This window comes from Rhinatrema bivittatum, chromosome 5 (assembly GCF_901001135.1).
Source record: "Rhinatrema bivittatum chromosome 5, aRhiBiv1.1, whole genome shotgun sequence".
NCBI classification, from domain to species: domain Eukaryota; kingdom Metazoa; phylum Chordata; class Amphibia; order Gymnophiona; family Rhinatrematidae; genus Rhinatrema; species Rhinatrema bivittatum.
Genome location: NC_042619.1, coordinates 288,077,399 through 288,102,081, shown reverse-complemented (window position 1 = coordinate 288,102,081; position 24,683 = coordinate 288,077,399). Strand labels below are relative to the sequence as shown.

Sequence of the window (24,683 nt, the reverse complement as noted above, 5' to 3'; positions counted from 1 at the left end):
AACGTACCATCTCTTTAGCAGGACCCGTCCAATGGAACATGCTCCCGCCAGACATCTGCCTTGAGATCTGCTTCGCTTCCTTCAAAAAGAAAATTAAAACCTGGCTTCTTTAGCCAAGCTTTTCCAGAACTTTGATTATTTTTTACCTCCAGCTATCAAGATTTCTCACCATCGCAATCCCTTCTGCAGATCACATTTATCTTAGACAATTACGCCTTATTTTATGATTTGGTTTCTCAAAGAGACTATACAATTTTCTCAATGTTATTTTTCGAACCTGTTTTCCATGTTTTCCAAGTTCTATAACCTTGTTATATGTACCGCCTCTTGGCGTAATTTTTATGTTTCAATGTAAACCGATCTGATCTGTATTTTAATACAGGAACACCGGTATATAAAAATCTATAAATAAATAAATAAATGAGATCCTTATTGATCTATTGAAAAGAAATTGGGAGCATCCAGGTTCTGTACCACCTGTCAATCGAAAGACAGATGCTACTTACTTAGTACAGTTAGCTCCTGGTTTTCAACGATCACAGCTAGATCATCACTCAGTGGTGGTGGAGTCAGCCCAGAAAAGTGCAAGACAGTCCAAGCCTTATTCTTCTATACCTCCAGGAAAAGAACAAAAGTTCCTGGATGCATTGGACAGGCGTGTATTTCATGGTTCAATGCTAATTTCTCGCATTGCCTCCTACCAATTATACATGACTCAGTATAATAGGGACCTGTTCAAAAAGATCCAAGATTTTTCTGAATCTCTACCGGAACAGTTTCAAGACCAGCTTTATACCCTTGCTCAAAAAGGTCTAGATGCTGGCAAACATGATGTCCGTGCTGCATATGACATCTTCGACTCTGCCTCTAGATCTCTGCAGCAGGAATAAGTGCAAGAAGATGGACCTGGCTCAAGTCTTCTGACCTCATGCCAGAAGTACAGGAAAGGTTAGCTGACTTACCCTGTGCTGGTGATAATCTTTTCGGTGAAAAGATTCAAGAAACAGTGGCGCAGCTCAAGGACCACCATGAGACTCTCCTTAGTACCTTCTGATTACTCTTTCTCTTCCAAGAGATCTTTCAGAAGGAGATATTACCCTCCGGCTTCCAGAAGTCATCCCTCCAGGCCTTAGCAAAAAGGTCAATCCAGACAGCCTTGGACCCAAAAGACACAGCCAGGCCCGGCGTCCGGATTTTGACTCCTTCCTGGAGAGCAGTTCCCAACCTCCTCTTCCTTCCTTACCCATAGGAGGTCAATTGTGCCACTTCACCAGCATGTGGCACACGATCACGACAGATCAGTGGGTACTAGCTGTAGTGACTCAAGGTTACCACCTCAACTTCCTTACCGTTCCACCGGATTCCCCACCTCGGCTGATGTGGGGAACATCCTACCACTCTCACCTTCTCGATCAGGAAGTTTCCATCCTCCTTGAGTCCCGGGCAATAGAACCAGTACCCTTCTCTCAGCAGGGCCAGGGATTCTATTCCAGGTATTTTCTAATCCCAAAAAAGTCAGGTGGCATTCGCCCAATACTGGACCTTTGCATCTTAAACAAATACCTAAAAAGAGAGAAGTTTAAAGATGTGACCTTTGGTTCTCTACTTCCCCCTTCTGCAAAGGGAAGACTGGCTCTGCTCTCTAGACGTCCAGATGCTTACACGCACATCTGATTGGTTGATCAGGGCTCCCACTCATCAAACTGCGCTGACATCCCTACGTCTCACTTTGCATACCCTGATTTCCCTAGGGTTCCTCATAAACTATCCAAAATCCAGGCTAGTTCCATCTCAAACCCTATCATTCATAGGGGCCGACTTGGACACTTTAAAAGCGAAAGCATTCCTACCCCGGGATCGGGCTCTCACTCTCGCATCTCTGGCCCATCAACTGCAGTCTCGACAACACTCAACTGCACATCACTTTCTGATCTTACTGGGTCATATGGCCTCCTCGGTGCATGTCACTCCGATGGCCCGCCTTGCCATGAGAGTAATGCAGTGGATTCAGTCTTCTCAGCCAATGTCCACTATTCTCCACATCACCTACCACCTCCGCTTATCGCTGGCTTGGTGGATAAACCAATCCAGTCTTCTTCAAGGCCTTCCATTTCAGGTTGCAGAACCTCAAATAACCTTGACAACAGATGCCTCCAACCTTGGCTGGGGTACACATGTTGCAAACCTGCAAACTCAGGGCATCTGGTCTCCAGAGGAAGCCAAACACCAGACATATTTCCTAGAGCTTCGTGCAATCAGATATGCTCTCAGGGCCTTTCAGGATTACCTCACCAACAAGGTCATCCTGATTCAAACTGACAACCAGGTGGCCATGTGGTACATCGACAAACAAGGGGGAACGGGCTCCTACCTCCTGTGTCAGAAAGCTGCACAGATATGGGCGGAAACTTTTTCTCCACTCGTTTTGCCTCAGGGTCACCTACTTGCCAGGAGTGGACAATGTGTTGGCAGACAAGCTGAGTCGCACTTTTCAACCGCACGAGTGGTCCCTCAACCCCACAGTAGCAATATCCCAACGCTGGGGTTACCTCACATAGACCTCTTTGTGTCAATCCACAACCGCTAAGTAGGAAACATCTGCTCTCTCACTCGCAGCCAACACTTGCAGCCAAGAGTTGCTTTCTACCTCTTGTGGACCAGCGGTCTCCTTTATGCATACCCTCCACTTCCACTCATTTCGAAGACTCTCGTGAAGTTACGAAAGGACAATGGGATTGATGATTCTGATAGCCCCTCACTGGCCACGCCAGGTGTGGTTTCCAATACTTCAGGATCTATCAATTCGCCGGCACATTCCTCTGGGGAAGGACCTGCTTCTGATCACTCAGAATGACGGATGCCTACGTCACCACAGCCTCCAGGCCCTATCTCTGACTGGCTGGATGTTGAAAGGTTAATACTTCAACCTCTTAACCTTTCAGAGCCGGTTTCCTGTATCCTGGTAGCTTCGAGAAAGCTTTCCACAAGAAAGTCTTATTGCTATAAATGGAACAGGTTTACAATATGGTGTATTTCCATGTCCATTGATCCCCCTTCACTTGTTCCACAGCGAAGTTTCTTGACTATCTCTGGCACCTGTCAGAGTCAGGCCTGAAAACTTCCTCTATCAGGGTTCATGTCAGTGCGGTGGCCGCCTTCCATAAAGGTGTCGGGGATGTCTCCATATCGGTACAACCCCTGGTAACACGCATTTTGAGGGGCTTGCTGCACCTAAAACCTCCATTGAGCCCTCCGGCCCCTTCTTGGGACCTTAACGTGGCTTTGGGGGGACTCATGAAACCGCCTTTTGAGTTTCTCCAATCATGTGATCTCCGCTATCTCACCTGGAAGGTGATTTTTCTTCTGGCGATCACATCCATTTGCAGAATTAGTGAGTTGCAGGCCTTAGTCACCTACCTGCCTTACACTAAACTTCTGCATGACAGGGTAGTACTCCGCACTCACCCTTTTACCTAAGGTAGTATTGGAGTTTCATATTAATCAATCCATTATACTTCCCACTTTCTTTCCCAGGCTCCATTCAAATCCAGGAGAACAGGCTCTGCATACTCTCGACTGTAAACGTGCTCTAGCTTTCTACCTAGACCGTACAGCCGCCCACAGAAAGTCCACTCAATTGTTTGTCTCTTTTGATACCATCAAATTGGGTAAACCTGTGGGAAAGCAGACCCTCTCTTCCTGGTTAGCGGACTGTATTTCCTTTTGCTATCAACAGGCAGGCATTCTGCTGCAAGACCGTGTCAAGGCACACTCTATCAGGGCCATGGCGACTTCAGTAGCGCACCTCCGCTCGGTGCCACTTACTGACATTTGTAAAGCTGCTACCTGGAGCTCTCTCCATACCTTTACAGCCCATTATTGCTTAGACAAGGCTGGCAGACAAGATTCCATCTTTGGCCAGTCTGTCCTACGCAACTTATTTGCCAATTAATATACCAACATCCTTCCAGTGAAGCAAGCCCTTACCATTTTACACTCTCTTTCCTCACAGCAGAGGTTATGGTTGAGCCAGATGGCACTTTAAAGCTAGCCTGTTTTAGAAAGAAGATGACATTCTGAGAGCTTTCCTTAGTCACTGCTTAACAATTTTTTGGTCTGTAGGCAGTAATAGGTAGTCAGAGCCAATGTACCAGCAAGGTAAAACATCAGGGGCCCAAATTTGAAAGCTGGCTGTTTAAAGCTCTGATTTAGTAAACATTTTTCCCATAGACATAAAATGGGAGAAAAACCTTAGTAAATGAACCGTAAAGTAACTTAGCCGGATATGACTTATCTAAGTTACAAGGGATATTTTCGCTGAAAATCTGCATACAAGCTGCTACTTAGCCGAATAAGTTATATCCGGTTAAGTTAAACCTGCTCATGGGGAGGTATAACATACCCGCATAACTTATCCTGCTAAGGCTAAATATCGCTACTTAGCCGGATAAGTTATCCAGCTAAGTAGTGTTACTCTGTTTCGCCCACGACCTACCCACTATCTAGCCAGCTACTGAGCGCTGAACGAACTTTCAATATCGAGCCCCAGAATTTTAAATATTTTCTAACTCAAAAATCTCAAAACTCTATAAACCCCAAGAGGAACTTTGAGTTTAAAATCAAGCAACTTTTTTTTTTTAAAGCTGCAATGTTAGAAAAGAAACAGCATTTGTGGAAGCAAATGTGCTGCTTCAAACAGAGGTCCCAAAAAGCACAAAGGTAGGCGATCTATGAAAGCCGTTAGGAAATACAAAAGAGATAGATGCCTTTAGTCTTTTTCAATTCCTTTATTGAAGTGGAGACGTAAAAGAATGATATAGCCCAACTCTGGCCGAGTTTCGCTGTTTATGACGGCTGCCTCAGGGACTTAAATGTATAATCATGGACTCTTGATTTTGGAATAGGTAGTGAACTTGTTTATTAATTGTATTTGTGTCTGTCTGATCCGCAACAATATTAGATCTTATCGTTTGTACAGTCAATCATATTCTAGTGATTCATGTTTGATATCACAAGTGGAGACCCGGTTTCAGAAGTTGACTCTAAGGAGTATCAATGATATCTGCTGCATTATATGACCAGTGTAATTGTTGAATCCAGGAGCGATTAGATTTATCATATTCACTAGAATATGATTAACTGTACGAACGATAAGATCTAATATTGTTGCGGATCAGACAGACACAAATACAATTAATAAACAAGTACACTACCTGTTCCAAAATCAAGAGTCCATGATTATACATTTAAGCCCCTGAGGCAGCCGTCATAAACGGCGAAACTCGGCCAGAGTTGGGCTATATCATTCTTTTACGTCTCCACTTCAATAAAGGAATTGAAAAAGACTAAAGGCATCTATCTCTTGTATTTCCTAACTGCTTCAAACAGAGCACAGCCTGTACTGACTGCCTATGCAGTGAGAAGGGATCAGTCAAGTATGTCAAATTGGTGCTGTGTTCAAAGATTAATGTGAAAGACTGAGGTCTATATTCAGTCATTGAGCAAATAGCAAAGTTAGCCAAATAAACCTATCCTCTTAACTTTGGAGGTATGTTCAATAGTACAGCTGCACTATTGAATATACAACATAAGATATGCCATACTGGGTCAGACCAAGGGTACATCAAGCCCAGTATCCTGTTTTCAACAGTGGCCAATCCAAGTTACAAGTACCTGGCAAGTTCCCAAACACATTTGATGCTCCTAATGCCTGCAACAAACAGTGGCTATGGAGCACTGTTTGGTCCCTCCCTCAGTAGAGTGCCCTCAGTCTGGGACCCATGAACCAGAAATTCCAATAGCGGTTGAAAGCCAAAAGAGGTTCAGTGGTGAAGGCCTTAGCTCTTCCCCCTTTAGCTGGGACTCATTTCTGAGACAGACTTGGTGGGGAAGGCTGTAGCCCTCTTCCTCCGTAGCTGGGACCTGCTTCCAAGAGAGGCTCAGCGGTGAAGGCTTTGCCCTCTCCTCTCATAGCCAGGACCCGTTTCTACTGTCAGCCAGGGAAGGCTGAACTCAGGTAAAAGTTTTTTGCTATTTAAAAAAGAAAAAGTACAGCAGTGAGAGGAAAGTAGGAGACAGAGTTCGCTACTTCGGTGTTCAGCTGTCCCACTCACGACTGGGGAGTTCTGTGAAGCAAGGTGGTAGTGCAGGCTTGGCGGGTTGAGCAGCCGTGTGTCTAGGCCCCGCTTCAGGCTTCTCTCTTTTGGTGTGTAGTAGGCCACGATGAGATTTTGCACCTTTTCTCGAGGCGGGCCGTCAGCATGCTCCTGCAAGCTCAGTTGTGCAATCAAACAGTGCTGTGCACCCAGTTGGGCACCTAGTTGGCCGCGCACCTAAACACACATACTTTTGTGCACACTTTTTTTTTTTTGTGTTCATCCGTTTTGGGCACAGGTTTTATACGTGCATAATCTAGGCACTTAAAACCATGGCACTTATGGCAAAGAAGCATAAGCCTGTGCCCAAAACGGATGAACACAAAAAAAAAAGTGTGCACAAAAGTATGTGTGTTTAGGTGCGCGGCCAACTAGGTGCCCAACTGGGTGCACAGTCTTTCACTTCCATTTGTGCTGCATTCCACATCATGACATCTTTTTGGGACGAAATGGCTATATAGTGCTGCTTGCTTTCCTGAGGGATACCATGCGGTCTCTGTCAGAGTGTCCTTGAGGTGCCTGGCCCTAGCGTATGATTAGTGGTTGCAGGCTGATAGAGGCTCGGAGGTATGGGCTTATCTCTCTCACCTTATACCCAGAACCTGTTCCTGCTCTCAGCCATGGAGGACTGAGCTCAGATGAACGTTTTTCTAATTAAAAATTAAAAAAAAATCATAGGCTGGCCTGCTCACAACTTTCAGGAATTCCTTGAGCTGAGGAGGCAGTGCAGGCATGGCAGGTTGAGCAGCCATTTGGCTAGGTCCCGCCCGCAAGCTTCTCCCTTTTTGAGTGTGTGGTAAGAAGTGAGGTGTTTGCATGCATTTTTGTGCTGTGGGCCACTCAGTTGCGCCTGTGTGCCTGTTTGTGCACCCTACTTAGGCACCTTGGTGTACTGGGCACTAAATTGGGCATGCAGGCTTGGTGTGTATACTTCTCGTATTTGTGTGCGCACACTTTGTGTGTGTCCATTTTGAGCACAGGTTTTATGCACGCATATTCCAAGCGTGAGCTTTGACCATGCTGCATGCTTATATCTATGGCACCCGCGGCGAGGAAGCCTAAGCACTTATCTATTTATGCTGCATTCCACTTTAGGGTTATTCAGCCGCAGCTTTCTTTAAATCTGTGTCAGCATTGCATGGATGAGTGAGACGATTTCCCTTCTTCTGGAGAGTATCTCTTCCTTGATTGAGCCACAGGCCTAGTCTTCATGAGCTAGTAACTCTCAGGATGTCAGGCTCGAGCCTGTGGCGCTTAGAATGGACCTCCTTTTCCAGGGCTTGTCTTCTGTATCAATGGTGCCTACCAAGCTTGGTCCATGCATTCCAAGTCCTTCCCCACTTGGCTCTGCGGCCAAGCACCATGACACAATACTGCCTGACTAAACTCAAATGCAGGTGAATCAAAATGATACCGATGATGGTGATAGGGAACATTTCCACACCTTTGGAGCCAAATCAAACTCTACTCTGTTTCCTTCTTAAAAATTAGTTCCCGGGTTTGGTCTCTCAAGCATTGAAGACCCTCGGAATAAATGGGACTGGCTCCTTGGGAATGCAGAAGAAAGTTCTTGTTTGGTACCCTACGCAAGGCTTCTTATTTATTTATTTATCGAGTTTTATCGGTTTACATAGTTTCGATGTTTAACAGAGTGTTCAAAAGATTCATGCGATTGTTAAACATAGTTAATGTAGGCGTTATAAACATGGTTCGGATGTCAAACTGTACAGGTTATATTACGTGCTTGCATTGGTTCCACTGATAGGCTTTGGTAAACATCCAAGTTTTTAGTTCTTTTTTAAAGGTTTTTAAATTTTGCTGGGTTCTAAGTTCGGTTGGGAGGGAGTTCCAGAATTTGGGACTTCCTAGGGATATGGCTCTCTTCCGAGTTGAAGTAAGTTGTTTGGAACGAGCAGGTGGAAGTTTTAATAGACCTTTGTTAGTTGATCGGAGGTTTCGGTTTGGTAAGTGGAGTTTTATAGCTGTACGTAGCCAGTTTGTTTTTCGTATATTATTTTGTGTAATATGGATAGTATTTTGTATTCTATCCTGAATTTTATTGGGAGCCAGTGTGGTGATATAAGTGTTGGAGTAATCATGTATTTTTGTTCCTGTGAGTATTCTGGTGGCTGTATTTTGAAGGATTTGGAGTGGTCGGATGGTGGTGAGAGGTAAGTTGAATAGCAGGGAGTTGCAGTAGTCCAGGTTGGAGAAGAAGAGTAGTTGAATGACTGTTCTGAAGTCGTTGGGGGAAAGGAAAAGTTTTAGCTGTCGTAGGGTAAGGAGTTTGTGATATCCGTCCTTGATTTTAGCAGTAATGTGGTTCTTGAATGATAGTTCATTGTCTATTATGACTCCTAGGTTGCAGGCATGGGTGACAGGGGAGATTGCCACCTTTTGGTTCATTATGTTGAGTGGTGGTAGGTGAGGAGAGTTGTTCCTTCTATCCAGCATGATTATTTCTGTCTTATTGATGTTTTGGATGAGTTTCATGTTGGTTAGTAGTTGCTTTATTTTGGTGAGGTAAGTGGCTGTTTTTTTGTAGGTATCTTCCAGAGTGTTGTGTAGTGGGATTAGTATTTGGATATCATTCACGTATATGAAGTGGGTCAGATTAAGGGTTGAGAGGAAGTGTCATATCAGGAGAAGATAAATGTTGAAGAGTGTCGCAGATAGAGCGGAGCCTTGGGGAACTCCGGTGTCAAGGTTTATTTTCTTTAGGGGGTGTCGTTGATTGACACCTGGTAGGCTCTTTGTGATAGGATGAGAACCATTCTAGGGTTTTTTCATTTGCACCAATTTCGGAGAGATGTTCAATCATTATTGAGGTCTAGTAGGACTAGGAGGTAGCTGTGGCCATTTTCAAAGCTCATGGGTATGCCATTTTAGGCTTGATCAAGCTTCTCAGTACCTTGCATTTTCTTGCCACTGGCTTATTCCAGAATCCAATGGCGGTAGTAGGTGGAATGGACTGTCATCATTTTCAAAGCTTTTCAGTCAGACACTGAGGCTCAGGGACTAAATTAAGTATCCACAGCAGCTTACAGAGCAGCAACAGACTGTGCTTTTTTTGATTATCGCTGGCATGCCAAATGTTATGGGTGCAATCAATTTGCACCCATGTTGCTTGCAGCACCCCACATGGGACAGAAATGGCGTACTGTAACAGGAACCATGTCTACTCGCTGAATATTCAAGTTGTATGCAGTGCACATATGAAGATTCTCAGTGGTGTCTTCAGATTTTCTGTATGCAGCCATGACACCTACATCCTTTCACAGCCTATGCTCACTTGAACTTTCACTGAAGAGAAATATGGCAAAGGCTAGCCACCGGGTAAGTTTGAAATAAAAGTCAAACCAAAGTGTAAGCTCTCTGGGGCAGGCACCTACCACTGAATAGCATGCACTTTGGTGCTGTGTATCCCCGCTTGACACCAGTATCGCATATGAGGTCTTTTTGCCAAGATATAACAAGTAATTCAGTGTGAGCTCACTGGAGAAGGCACTGAAAGCAGAATAGTAGGTGTTTTTGTGCCCAAACGTCTGCATGCACAGTGCCAAAATAAGTACTATTCTGTTCTAGGTGTCTGTTTACTCCCTGACATAAAAGTAAAACCTGTAAACTCTCTTGGATGGGTACTAACAGCTTGATAGCACACACCTTTTGGCATTATGCATCACCTATCTGGCACACTCATCTGTTCCCTCACTCACACCCCCTCTGTTACATTCCATTCTCGCCACAGCCTCCAACACCTACTCTGTTTTTTCAGGAACCTAAGACTCAAAAATGGAAAATACCAAAGACTGACCTGCATGTACCAACAATCAGTCACTCAACAGATTCACTCAAGAACACAAAAGCCAAAAAGGATGGAAAATCAGCAAGAGAACAAACAGCACAGAAGACACCAATCAATTGCAACTACCACCACACTCCTAATCAAGAAACCCTCCAACATCTAATCCAGAGCTCGTTTAAGGCCACCCAGCACTGACAAAATGGCCTTTAACATCCCAGCAAGTTGCAAGCAGGAACCCAGATGGACAGCAGTGTGCCACCAATCACACCAGAGGTCCCCTTAGATCACATTTCTCAGCAAATAGGCAATACCTCAGCTCTTACTAGCTTTATGCCAGTTACTGTGCTTTTCTGCATTTAACTCCTGTTTGGGGCTTTTTTTTTTACTTACTACTGCTTTATTTTATTCTTTACTCCAGTTCCATGTGCTTGCTATTAACTTACTGCAGCCCATGGGGCCAGATGTTTTTTTAACGCATGTGCTAAGTAAAACCTAAGCTAAAATTTAACTCTGTTCTGTCTGAGGCCTGGTAAAGGAGTCTTAAGCCTGTGTGTATTAAATCATCTCATGTTATGGCTTAAAGATCCGTCTGGCAGAGAGAGAGAGAGGTGTTTGCAGGATCCAGGGGCGAGATGCAGGCTGCTGCACCTTCTCTGTAAAATGCAGACAGTGCCAGGAAATCATGGGAGATGAGGTGGACTCCATGAGTTTTGTTAAAGCAAACAAGCAAAAGCCCCTCACCCCTACCCCTATCTAGTAGCTTTCCCTGGCGCACAATCCTTGCTGACTGACAATAAATTAGGAGTTGCTGCTGTTACTAACTCAGGTGAGCCATGCACGTTTTCTCAGTTTTTGGGTTTGCCCATAAGAGCAGCTAGGAATGAGCACCGCCTCAGGACGCCCTCAGGTAATGCCAGGTGCCCTGGCCTGACTACAACAGATTTTTACAGGGTCCCAGGAGCCTGTGCCCTTCATCACCCCAGAATCTTGGGGCCTGGCATCTTACAGCTCAGAGTTGGGGGAAAGTCTTCAAAACCAATCTTATTCTCCCTGTTTTATTTCTACTTATTTATTATGCCTTCCCTTTTAATGTCGTGTAGCTGCTCACCTTTCCCCTCCCCCCATCCTTTCACTTTATAACTCTTTACAGCTTTGAAAGCAAACACAGATGTGATGCAAACTGAAATGTCCTTGTATATCCAATCCAATATTATACGTAGCTCCTTCTGCATGACCCTGATGGACGGATAGCTTCCAGAAGCCAGTTGCAAGTGTTTATTTATTTCAAATATTTTTACCCATGCCCTCCAAAGTTCAGGGCGGGGTACAAAGTTACAAACTTTTAATGCTACAGGGATTGCTTGCTATGTAACATACATAATAAACCAAACCGTATTACCAAAAATAAGAACAAAACATGACAAACAACCCAAAGACAAAACCAGGCTGCCAAGAAATAAAAAAAAAAAATTAGCATTAAGTGATCCTGTGCCTCCTTCAGTAAAGTGTCACCTCCACCTTCCATGCTGACCTTTAGTTCTACAAACTGTTTGAATGAAAATGTGAGGAGTCTGTGTAGCCAGGTCTGCAGTGGCTAACGTTTGCAGCAGCACGGACACGCAGATTAAGCACAGGGTGACTTGGCTGAGCCGAGCTGGTTGCTTTGGTTTGCACATATTTCCTATCCCATTTTTCCCATTTTGCCTATCCTTGATAGGCAGTTTCATTTTTTTTTTAATTTGATTTCAACTTCAGGACTTTGGAGTCCTCCCTGAGCTTGGAATATAATCCCTGGCAGGTGTAAATCTCCAGTCAAACTCCCCTTCCATGTGCTTAGAAGGGAGCACATGGGGAGAGAAAAAAAAAAAAAGGACTTTGATGGGAAACCTAAAGTCAATTATGGCATCTTTCCATGATTCATTTCTAATCTGTATCCTCCTAAGCTCCCCCCCAGAGGTGTGGAGAGCAGCAATATCCTGTCTATTGTGAGGAAAGCATCTGGGGAATGGAAAGGCATATTCATAATTAACAAGGTGAAATATTCAACAGATATAGCACATAACGTCAGGACACGGATGATCAAGGAAGAAGTGGTTCTGCTCTTCCTGGATAGGATCTCCTTTTGAACGCTATCAAACATTTTTCACTTGAGCTGTGGGCACACAACAGCAGTTTCTCCCTCCCCCCACCCCCTCTGTCTTTTGAACATGTGCAGGTTTGCCCCAGAGGATAAAGGCATGGGGGCAGGCACTCGACTACAGAAATCCACTAATAGGACAGAGTAAAAAGAAGGAGGTTTCAAAGTTATTGCAAAAAGTCTTAGCACCCCGTTTTAATTGTAATGGCATGTTGTATCTCAAAAATGGATCCTAGACAGCCAAACCAGTCTAAGCAGAGCTACATGTGTTAAATCTGCTACTTGGTTTGGTTCTGAGAAGGTAGAAAGGACTCTTGGAAACAGGATGCTGGGCTTGATGGACCCCTTGTTTTGACCCAGTATGGCAACTTCTGATATTCTTATCAGAGATGGTGGTACTTCGCAGGCTGGAAAAGTTAGAAATTACAGCTAGAAGTTGAATCTAGTGTCCTCTTTTTTTTTCACCGACGGAACTTTTAAAATCCCAGCTCAGGGAAGTTTTATATCTCACCTATTAGTAAAATCTTTTATTTTCCTGCTTGGAAGAAGGGGCAGTAGCATCTAGGGATCCTGAGGATGTATCTACGGGTAACCTGGATCCTTCTGGCTTCTTGGAGATGTCTTCTGATGGAACCTCTGGTAAAGCTACCTTGTTAGTAACATTTGTGTTCTTATAAGATCGAAATTCCATTTTTCATTAGTAATTTTGAAACAGACAAATGTTCTTTAAAGGCCTGAAAGGGTGAATATTTGCTGATTTAACCAGATCAACCCAGGAGTGCAGGAAGACGTTTCTTTCTATGCGCTCAAAGGTATTAGCACTTTGTGCTTCACATACCTTTCCTGTCAGGGCTGGTGCTAGGTTTTTTGCTGCCCTGTGCTATAACGATTACTGTGCTGCCCCCCCCCCCCCCCCCAATTCATTCATTCTCTGTCCCGAGCCCACCAAACCATAGCCCAGCTCCCTTCAGTGTTACAAACTTTAAAAACTGCCCCCCCCCCCCCCTCCCTAGAACCCATGGCTGGGCGAATCTTATAGCCTTGCACAACGTGCCTGACCCCTCCCCCCGCCTCATTACACACACACACACACAGTTAAGAGTTATGCATTTATATTTTACAGGAAAAATATCAAAGTACAAAGTAATATCATCACTAACATATTTACATGCACTGCTGTGATGCCAACCAGAAATCCCTGCAAAAAAGACACGTTATTTATGTATTTATTTATGTATTTATTTATTTGGCCATTTTATATACCATCGTTCCAATTGAAGATCACAACTGTTTACATCATGACATACATAATATGACTTGACAAATACAATCACTTAATGTATTCATATAACATACGGTATAAAGATAGCCACATACGATGACTAAAGATCTCAGGGGCACGTTCGTTGACTAGAGTTGTCGGAGGTAAGAAGATATGCAGGGAGGAGCAAGCATTTCTAACTCAATGTACCGGAGGGATATGAGGGTGGTGGAAAGGAAAAAGGTTTCAGCTTCAGGTTTATTTATTTGGGAGGGGTTGGGAAGAGATGTGATTATGAGGATTGAAATGTTCTGTGGTGTTGAGTTCACTAGATAGGTTCTTAATGAATTTACCCATGTGAGTAATGAGAACCTAAGACATTATAGGAATTCTGAAATAACCATGTTTTTAGGTCCTGTTTGAATTTCTTTGTTTCTAGAGTCAGTTGTAGGGTCTCAGGTAGAGAGTTGCATAGCCTTGGGCCTGCAATGGAGAACATACTTGGAACCCATGTGGTATTAGGCCTGTTGTGATGTGTGTTGGGTGTGGGCTTAACCCTCTGAAAGCCCAAATGCACCAATACGCTTCCTATTAGGAGAATGCCTCACCTCAGTCACACATGCAGAACATAAACAGACCCTCACCAAATACAGAATCGAGCAACCATAAAATAGAAATACAAACGTGCAGCCAAAAACTGAACTGGAAACCGCAAGAAGCCAGACACTCTGCAGTGCAACAATGAAAAAAACAGAACCGTCACCATTCCTCAAACATCAAACAATAAAATCAAGAAATAAAATAAATGCATAATCATAATACTAAAAACATACTAATGATATTATTTCAAAAAAAGCTGATGAATAAAATATCAAATAATTAAGAACTCATCTACAAGTTTTTTTTAAATGTCCCAAGCACCAATAAAATATTTCAAAACAGCAGAGACAGCAAATTACACCTAAAAAATAAAACTAAAAAGGATTTTAAAAATTCACGCTTTCCATACCTGGGAACTTTTGATTTCCAGTCACCCTGGAATTTTCATGGAGTAGTGGGAGTGGGAGGCACAAAATTTCTCCCTCTCAGAAAACCCCGCAGACATCTCCAGATCTTCCTTGGTTGGGATCTACCAGCAGCCCAGGCCCTCATCTTCATTTCAGCTGCTGGAAGGTTGGAATCCACCTGCAGCCCCCATTCTCACTCTCTCTCTCACACACACACACACACAACCCAGAGAGCTCCCATTTTCTCTCTCTGATATACCCAACCCCAGACAAGCTCCCATTTACAACCACACACCCCAGGTAGGCTCCCATTCACATCCATCCAAATCTCAGGCAGGCTTCCATTCTCACACATACACCCTGCTCATCCTAGGAAGGCTCTCATGCATGCATGTGCACACACACACACATACACACTCCAGGCAGTCTCCCATTCACACAACCACTCATTCCAGGCAGCTTCCCAATCACTCACACACATCACAGGCAGCCTCCAATTCATTCACACACAAATGCAGACCAGGAAATCAGGATCCAGGAGTCCTTCCTCCTCTGCTGCTGCCAGCCTGTTCCTTCTGTGTGGAGAGCAGCCATTCTGCAGCTCCTCTTCGTGTGCTGGCCCCAAAATAATTCAACAGTCGTAGTGCTAGCACTTCCTGTATTCTCAGGAAGTTCTAGCACCGTGAGTGTTGAATAGCATGGGGCCAGCAGCAGAGGAGGAGCTGCCAAATGGGCTTCCTGTGCTGTGGCCTCCTGCTTCTGCCACCGGTGAGATCAGGACCACCTGCGGCAACACGGGCTTCTCCCTGCTCCCGGCACCACCCCTCCAGGTCTGCCCTGTGCAATTGCACGGTTTGCACACCTGGTGGAACCAAGCCTGTTTCCTGTAAATGCATTGTGCTGCCGGGTACAATTGTGTTCTCTTAGTCTTCTCAAGATGTTGGACATAGGAAATAGCTGTGGATAGCGAGAGGCAGCAATGGATCTTTGACAGCTTTGTGGGGAGGGTAAAGTAATTGGAGTTCTTTAATAATTTGCTTGTTACGTTTTTCAATGTATTATATGCCTAGGTCAGCTCTATAGGTATTTCTTTTTTTTAATTCCCTTTTTATGGTCTTTTTAAAATTTATGTATGAATTTATTTCTGGGCTTCCTGTGCTGGTAATATTGTTTCCTTATTTTTCTGACTTTAGACTTCTATTTTCTATTCAAATATTAATGTATTTGAGGTCTAATTTAAAGTCAAAATAAGAATCTATAAAAAAGAATGATTAAAATAAGATAGGAAAAGCTGTAAAAGTCATTTTGTTAGTTTGTCTGGCTGCATATTTCCTGCAGGGACACTGGAAGGCAAATGCATCGCTATTAAAGCTTCTCTCTCCCATGGAGCCTTCCTAAGAAGAGCCCGCCCATTGGCTGCCAGCGTAGTGGTATGATGTGTGATGTCACTCAGCCCGACTCATTCAGGATCCAGTGTTCTGGCAAGGTGCCTTCATGGACTGAAAGAGGGCAACATTATCCTAATCGGTCCATTTCCTGCTGCAGCCACAGTTGCTCATAAATCATGGTTGCTCTGCTTGCAGGCACGTAAGGCAATGTAAATTGCTGAATTAGAAGTCTGCAGCATGCTGGATAGTGCTTGCATTTTGTGCTGAGTGTAAAAGATTCTAGTATGAAGTGACTTGCTCAGAAACAATCATCAAACACATAGGCATGTTACTGAATTCTGTCATTTGCTGGTTTTTGGAAGATGAAATCATCTCTTTTTTTTTCACAAGGCATTAGATTTTCAGAGGGATGCTTCAGTGCTAAAATATACCAACTGAAACCTTTGGAGCATCAATGAGTTTAGGTAGCTACTTCATGACTTTGTTCAGTTTCCAGCCAATATTCCTTTTCTGCAGAGAGAAAATTGATGTCCCAGCAAAAGATGTGTTTTGTATCTGAGCTACATCGTTAATATCTGGTGCCAGTAGCTAATGCTTGAATACACCCTAAACGTCATACACCATTTTATGTATTTAAGCCAGTAAACAAAGTTCATGTGATATGACAGTCAGAAATCAGCCACACAAATCAGATGTTCTTATTTTTATGTCTTTCAGTAGGGAAGGGACACATTAAGTTGCACTTTTCCTTGGGAAATTATTTGGGTAAATCCAAATCCATTGTCATTTATTTAGGTATTTAACTGTATTTAGCACTCTAAACCAGGATGCTTTGCAGCAGATTGCATCCAGCTATAACTAGGCCACATCCAAAGAATTTATAAATTAGAGGTACCTGAAATAACAGGAGATAAAGGGAAGTTGTGTCAGTGGGGGACGTGGAATGTAAACGCTAGTCACCCAGCCCATTACTCTGAACATTAGGCCATCCCAACAAACCCTGATGTTTTCAGTCTGAGTAAGGAAAGGCAGGTGAGGACATGGGGTGAAGGAATGAGGGAGAAGCAAGCTGGATTAAAGCTGGAATAAAATGGATTATGAGAACTTAAGAGTATTTATTTATTTATCTGATTTATATTACACTTTTCAGCACTTCAAAGTGTTGAAGAAGTGGACCCTTGGACCGAGACGAGGTTGATGCTACCTGCAGAGGGGAGCCCTGCAGGACCTCATTGTCGGCAGACAGTACTGGTCGGTGCAGAGACCCAACAGGACCATCACCACTACCAGCCCTTGTCCCTGGAGCTTGAGCCCTTGGGTGCCAGGGCCAGCTGGACTTAGGTGCAAATCTCCGGTAATGAAGGTTCCCACAATGGACAATTGATGAAAAAAAGAGTCGGGACATTCCTAGGGTCAGGGCAGACTGCTAGCAATGGAATTAAGCAGGCAGGCCGATAATTGAGGCAGGCGGCAATCAAACAAGTCCAGAAAACGTACCAAGGTTGGGGCAGGTGGCAATCATGCAAGTGCAGGAAACGTACCAAAGTCAGAGCAGGAGGTGATCAAGCAAGTCCAGGAGGAGGTCTGAAATCGGAGCCAAGAGTCAATCCAAGGGAAGACGAGACAATGGGTTAGGAACACAGAGTCAAGCAACCAGCTACTCGCATGGAATTTGACCTGTTGCAGAGGCCAGGAGCAAGGGCAGGCCCTGACCTTAATTAGCTGGGAAATGCTGACATCATCAGGGAGGACTGCAGAGTTTTTCCCACCTCGGCTCCTTTAAGAGGAGGAGAGAGGCATGCGTGCGCACGCGCCTAAGAGAATGCCGACGGATGCTATATTCCTTTCATTGGGTTGAGTGTTGGAGAAGCCAGCAGCAGCCAGTAATGCATTAGTCTTATATAAAAGGATATCTGTTTTCTTAGTTCTAGTCAGCCCTAAACAACCATCTTGGTTTTTTGATTTCCACTTGCTCACTAATAAGTATTATTGAACAGGGAGATAGATCTCTCCTTTGTACTCACATACATTTAAAAATACCCTAAACCAGCATTTCCCAATTGGTATGCTGTGGCTACAGTGCAGATGTGCCATGAAAAAAGCCTGATAGGAAGGAATTGTAGGGAGATATACCATGTTTAACCACTGAAAGCACCCAAAATGAACCATTTATTTATTATTTATTTATTAACTTTTATATATCGACATTCGTGGGTACATCATGCCGGTTTACAATATAACTGAAGGAGGAAAAAAAAATCATAATAGCCAAAAACACTGTCTCAGCTAAAGAAAAGAAACTTTGCCCAGATGAGAACTTTAAACCATAACTGAAGGATACTTATGAAGATCTGCTTCTTTGTAAGCTCCTGTGTAAATAAAACCAAGGTGGAGGGACAATGTAGCAACTTAGGCTCAAAAAGCAGACGTCATTGACCGGCCAAGGGAAATCCAGAGGGCAGAGGGGCCCCCATCCTTGAACAAAGGGGGGAGCACTCTGAAATGGAGAAAACGCTGACATGGCCAACAAAATATGGTCCAGACCATGGCATGACCCCCCACCCCCGAAGAGAAAGGGAAGGGGTGAAAAGACCTGCAATGCCGCAATGACCCTCCACTCAGTACATGATTATGCACGAACTTATGCATATTTTTCAGCTGTAAAGTATAAGATGGGGCAAATAAGGATTAAGGGAGCGGTACTGAAGCAACCCTAGCACCCTCTGCTATCGAGAAGGAAAAAGACTAGGTGTGGCCAGGAGACCAGAGAGAGGAAACGTCTTAACCTGGGGTATAACAGTGGCACGGAGTCTGAAGCAGAGAGAAGCCTGGCAGATCCTCCAGTACCAGTCTCAGAAGCAAGTCTTCCCCCCCAGACAGCCCAGCAGCTCTGCCAATACCAAGTTGACAAGCAAGCCTCCGGCCCAGACCATTCTCCAGACCTCCAGCCAGAGCCTGCTTCAGAGGTAAATGGAGGGAAATCTCCTGAAGTTGGGACCCGGGAAAGTAAGTTAGCCATAAGTATTAATATATTAGGCAGGCTAAGGTTTATGGCATGTTCTAACCTCCCATGGTACAGAACTTTCTTTAGGGTAAACTGGTGCTTAGTAGCCAGGATGTTAGAGACATGTTGTTATCTTCCAAATGCTAATCCTACAGAATCTGATAAATATGTCTAATTCTGTGGAGAAAAATGTTGTCTTTTCCTGAACTTAGGATTGTGAGGTGAAGTGGGAGGGGAACCAGAAGGGCCCTGTAGCAGAAAGGTTGCTGAACCCCTAAAACGTACCTATAGAATTATAGCTGCAATTCTCATTTCCTTTCCTTCCTGGCCTGTAGGATGTACTCCCATCAACCGGTGGGGGTGTGGGGGTGTCAGAAAGCAGCACTTCTCCAAGGACAAACAGGATGGTAGTCCTTACATTTCCTTGGCACCTAGGCCTTGCATCTCCTGCTTTATCAGTTTCTCCAAATCCTTTTTGAAGCTGCTAGACCCCCTGCAAGTACTTGCTGGTGCTGCATTGATGCTGGTGCCTGCCCCACTACCAGTGCCCAGAGGGGCATCGGGATTGGGGCCTTCCAGCCTGTTATTGATTTCTGGTTCCTTGGGGAAGGAAGCTTCCCAGGATATCAGAAGCTCTTCGGGTCCAGGTCCAGACAACCAGTTGCATTGGTCCCTGACCCGCTGGCTGAGGACAGAGCACCCAGAGTGTTTTCTCCTGCAGAATGCAGTGAGTCAGGCTCTCATTATTCTTGGGGGTACAATTATGACTTTGGGAATGTCCACAGAGCTTCCCCCCAACCCTTCTTCCATGATCCTTATCCTCTACCAGATATAAGAAAGGCCCCTCCAGAGAAATTCTCCTTTGCAGGCTTGGTATGGGAAATGGCTGAGTCCATTCCATTTAATTTACATATGGAAGAAGAGTCCAGAAACAAGATGCTGGATAACCTCTAGTTCATGGAGCCTCCTAAGGAGATTATGGCAGTCCCAATTCATGAGATTCTGATAGAGGTACTGATGAGCATGAGGGAGAAACTCCTCACAGTAGATTCCATCAACAAAAAGGCAACTGTGGTGTACCTCATCTAGAAGGCTGCCGGATTTAACAAGCATCAACTGCCACACAAGTCTGTGGTTGTCAAATCTGCTCTCAAAAAAGCCAAGAGGTCTAGAACCCAATCCTCAGTGTCTCCAGGGAGAGATTCTATTGGGAGAAAATGTTTTCAAGGTGCTGTAATTGGACATTAAGGAGATCCAAGATGGCGCCCTAGAGAGAGGGTGTGTGTGCGTTTCTTTCCCCGATTACCTGGAATTTTTTCCTAATGCCTCACTCCGGGCATAAACGGAGGGCCGAAGAGAGGCTGAATCTCGGTGCCCCATCACAAGGCATGATTTGTGGGCTGATGGACAACTACATCCTCAGAGGAATTGGAACACCGTGAGAGGAGTCGCTGGAGGAAAGCCGCCGGGATGCCCTGACAACCGGCATCCTCCCTGACTCAACAATATCACTGTCCCCGGCAGGGAGAACAGTTCCTGATAACCTTGCAGCAAGTCAGACGGCTAACCTGACCCACCCGAGGTGCTTCCGGGTCACATCAGGGAGGGGGCCCTGTGAGGAGTGGAGGAGGTTCCGACCAGCGCGGGGCAACCAGGAGCTGCAGGACTGAATGGAGAGGAGCCTCAAGGAGGAGAAACACAAGCTGGAGAGCAGTATGTTTTTTGGCATAATGGAGAAGATATTGATGAAGGCAGGATGCAGGAATTTGAACTTGATTTGGCCATGATGCTAAGACCAGAAACTTTTTCTTTAGAATCAATCTGGTTGGCGATTGAGACTTTGAATAAAAATGTGTCTTTACAAATTAGACCTATGGTTAGGAAGCTGAAACAACTGGAGCCACAAATATTAAACTTGAAAGAAGAAACCATAGAAAATAAACGGGAAGCGGACATATTAAAATCAGAAAAGGGGGAGATGAGAAAGCAACATCAAGGATTGATAAAGGATAATTCATACTTTCTAAGGAAATTTGAAAATATTGAAAACCAACAGAGAAGTAAAAATTTGAGGTTAATTAATTTTCCTAGAAAAATTACAGTCATTCCTGTAGAAATATGGATCAAGTTTGCATTGGAAAGTTTGAAATTACCTCAAGCTATACTGCCCCCATTATCGAAGATTTATTACCTGCCCATGAGGAAAAAATTTCCAGTTGAAGGTAGTGAAATGCAAATGTCTCCATTAAATTTATCAGAGATTTTGGAAACATCTGCAGAAGAAGAGGCCCAACCAGCAACACTGATAATAACTTTCTTACTGGACTCTGATAGGGATTGGTTACTCAGAGCTTATTTCCATAATAAAGCTGAGGCATTTTTGGGTATGAGAGTACAAATATTTCCCGATTTTGCCAAAGAAACAGTTCAGGAGAAAACAATTTCTAGAATTAGGATTAAAAGTAGTACAATTGGGTGCACAGTTTTCCTTAGATTTCCCTGCAAGTGCCTCATTAAATTTAAAGATTTAAGTTATACCTTTTTTCAGTCCTTCCAGTTGGAAAAGTTTATAATGATAGGTTGATTGCTAGGCCTGAAAGTAGCCCGATTCTAGAGCATTTTCTAAGTGAAGGCGAAAACAAGAAATGATGTGCTTTTTTCAATGGTGGGCCCACATAACGGACACAGCAGAGACTTTCCCGAGGTCCCTGAAGCAGGCAGAGTATTGCTGAAACATGGCCATTGTCGGGCAGGCGGATCCGAACCCATAAAAAGCGGCAGCAATCCGCAGCTTCAGATAAGTACTTGAGAAAAGAAAAAAAGTAACTTATAGGTGGGTCGGATAGATCGCCGGGAAAAAAAACAAAACAGAAAAATTTAAAAAGGAACATAAAAAAGATATATATAAAAAAGTTTTCAAATAAAGAAGTAAAAGAATAAAACACGGGAGCTGTTGAATAGGACAGCCACAGAGTGGTTGTTCTTAAAATAGCGACCGCACACAAACCACAAGTTGGTCCTGGTTACAGCAGGCTCTTCATACCTGTCCAAGGTAGCAGAACGCATTTAAGCACCAGACAGCAATCCAGTCAACATCTGAGACGGGATTTTAATTGGGCCACAGAGAGCATGTCCAGGATTCTGGTACCTGTGCTGTCGGACTTCCATTTTGGGGGAAGGTTGGCCCAGTATAACCTCAGATGTGTGGGTCCTCAGCATCATCAGATGAGGGTACAAATTAAACCTATTATGACTCCTGCCAAACCCCCCCCCCCCTAGATTCCTCTTGGTGTCAATTGCTGCATCTGGAAGTGCTTCTTCAGCATCTCTCCTCCCTCTTGCCGGCCAAAGTGGTTGAGCCTGCTCCACCAAGGCAAAGAGGGTGGGGATTCCACTTCAAGTTTTTCCTGATTCCAAAGAAAACAGGGGGACTCTGTCCTATCCTATACCCAATGGCCTTGAACAAATTTATCAAAAGAGAAAGGTTCAAGATAGTTTCCCTGAGCCCTTTGATCCCTTTTCTGCAAAAAGGGAACTGATTATTCTCTCTTAATCAAAAGAATGACTACACTCACAAAGATTTTCCCAGATCACAGGAAGTATCTCAGATTTGTGGTATGAAACCAGCACCTCCAGTATCACATTCTGAGCTAGCTTCTGTACCATGTGTCTTCACAAAATGCTTAGCTATGGTGGTGATGGCTATGCAAATTGAGAGTGCATGTGTTTCCATCTGGATGATTGGCTGGTCAAGAGAATGTTTCGGGCAAGAAGTGAGGAATCGATGCACACGACCATCTGGCTGTTGGAGTTATTAGAGCTTGTCATCAACTACCCCAAGTCTCACCTCAGTCCGTCACCTCACTTAGGGGCAGATTTTCAAAGGGGTACGTGCGTACCCCCCGAAAACATGCCCCAAGTTCCCCTGCGCGTGCCAAGCCTAAGCCCCGGGATGCGTGTAAGTCCCGGGGCTTTCCTGGGGGGCTTGTCGGGGGCGTGTTGCGGCGGCGCGTCATTTGGGGCGGGGCCATGGGCGTGGTTCCGGCCTGGGGGCTTTTCGGGGGCGTGGCCGAGGCCTCCAAAACAGTTCCCGGGCCGGGGAATCACGCGCTGGCCAACTGGCCGGCGCATACAAGTTGGCAGGCGTAACTTTTAAAACAAAGGTAGGGGGGGTTTAGATAGGGGTGGGTTAGGCAGGGGAAGGTGCGGGGGGTGGAAGGAAAGTTCCCTCCGAAGCCACTGTGATTTCAGAGCGGCCTCAGAGGGAATGGAGGCAGGCTGTGTGGCTCGGCGCGTGCAGGCTGCCGATTTTGGGCAGACTTGCACCCACCGACCCCGGATTTTAAAGGATATGTGCAGCTACGGGTGTATCTATTAAAATCAGGCATACTTTTGTTTGCGCCTGTTGCGGGAACAAAAGTACGCGCGGGCGTACTTTTATAAAATCTACCCCATAGAGTTTATCAGAGTTCTGCTAGACACAACTCAGGCAAAAGCCTTCCTTCAGGAGCAAAGGGATGCCACTTTGATGTCTGTAGCGGAGAAGATCGAGATGAGTCAGCAAACATCAGCCTTGCATATGTTGAGGTTGTTGGGCCTCATGGCATCATCATCAGTGCATGTAACTCCCATGGCATGTCTTTACATGAGAAGAGTCTAATGGACCTTGTGATCTCAGTGGCTGCAGGCACTCAAGATCTCCAGGACAGCAACTGGATAACTCAACCGTTCAGGGATTCTCTATCCTCTTGGAGGGACAATTTCAATCAGGTTCAAGGAATTCCCTTCGAAAGTTCTCATTTCTAAATTGTCCTCATGACTGATGTGTCCAACCTGGGTTGAAGAGCTCATGTAGATTGGCTCTGCACCCAGGGCTCTTGGTCCACCCAGGACATTTTACAACAGATAAACTTCCTGGAGCTCCAGGTGATTTGGTACACTCTATGGGCTTTCAGAGATTGACTGGCCAACAAAGTCAACAAGCAGGGAGGTACAGGCTCATACCTTCTGTCTCAGAAGGCCATCCAGCTGTGGGGCTGGTCCATCTCTTTGGTGATGGTTATCATGGTTACTTACCTGGCCGGTATGGAGAATGTTTTGGTGGATAGACTAAATCGGTCTTTTTAGCCACACAAGTAGCCCCTGAATCAAATGGGTCACAAACCAGATATTCCACCACTGGGGGACTACAGTGGTGGATCTTTTTGCATCCCCATTGTAATAGGAAGCTCCCACTCTTCTGCTCCAGACAGTAGGCATGCAGCAAACTTGCCTCAGATGATTTTGCCATCCATTGGGGAAAGGGTCTCTTGTATGCATAATTCTCCAATTCTGCTAGTAGTGAAGACATTATTGAAGCTCAAGGAAGAGAGGAGAAACATGATCCTCCTAGACCCTTTTTGTCTAAGACAGGTCTGGTTCCTATTCCACAGATGTCAGGGAACCAATCAGTCTGAGATTTTCCCCAGCTCTCATCACTCAGAATTGGAGCTTGTTGTGCCATCCCAACCTCCGGTCTCTGATGCTCACTGCATGGATGTTGAAAGACTGATTCTGCAACCTGTTGCATTGTCTCAAGTTCTTTTAGCTTTAAAAAAGGACTTCACCAGAAAGTCCTATGGACTGAAGTGGAAGAGGTTTGCCATGAGCAAAAGGCCCTAGTTCTTTTCTCCTGTGCCATACAAAAATTGCTCTTTTACCTTCTATTGCAAAATAGGTGGGGACTACTCCTAATAACTGAAAAAAATGTAAATGTAAACTAATCCTGGCAACACCTCCAAATAACCACGAAATTGCTCTTTTCGAAACTAACTACTTACAAATTTGCCTTATATACTGCCCCCCAAGCTTACTAGAATTAAACATCTCCCCACTAATTGAATTCCTAACACACTTAAATACCTGAAAACCCACCATTGTACTAGGT

General features: G+C 44.6%; 1 protein-coding gene across 1 annotated transcript in view; it reads left to right on the top strand.

The window, feature by feature from the left end:
* BNIP3L (BCL2 interacting protein 3 like) overlaps positions 1-13,023 on the top strand; it is a 66,796-nt gene extending 53,773 nt beyond the window's left edge. Inside the window, exon 7 of the mRNA XM_029604086.1 lies at positions 9,931-13,023. The gene's annotated coding sequence lies outside the window, so the exon portion shown is untranslated. The remainder of the gene's footprint in view (positions 1-9,930) is intronic.
* The last annotated feature ends 11,660 nt before the right edge of the window (positions 13,024-24,683 follow it).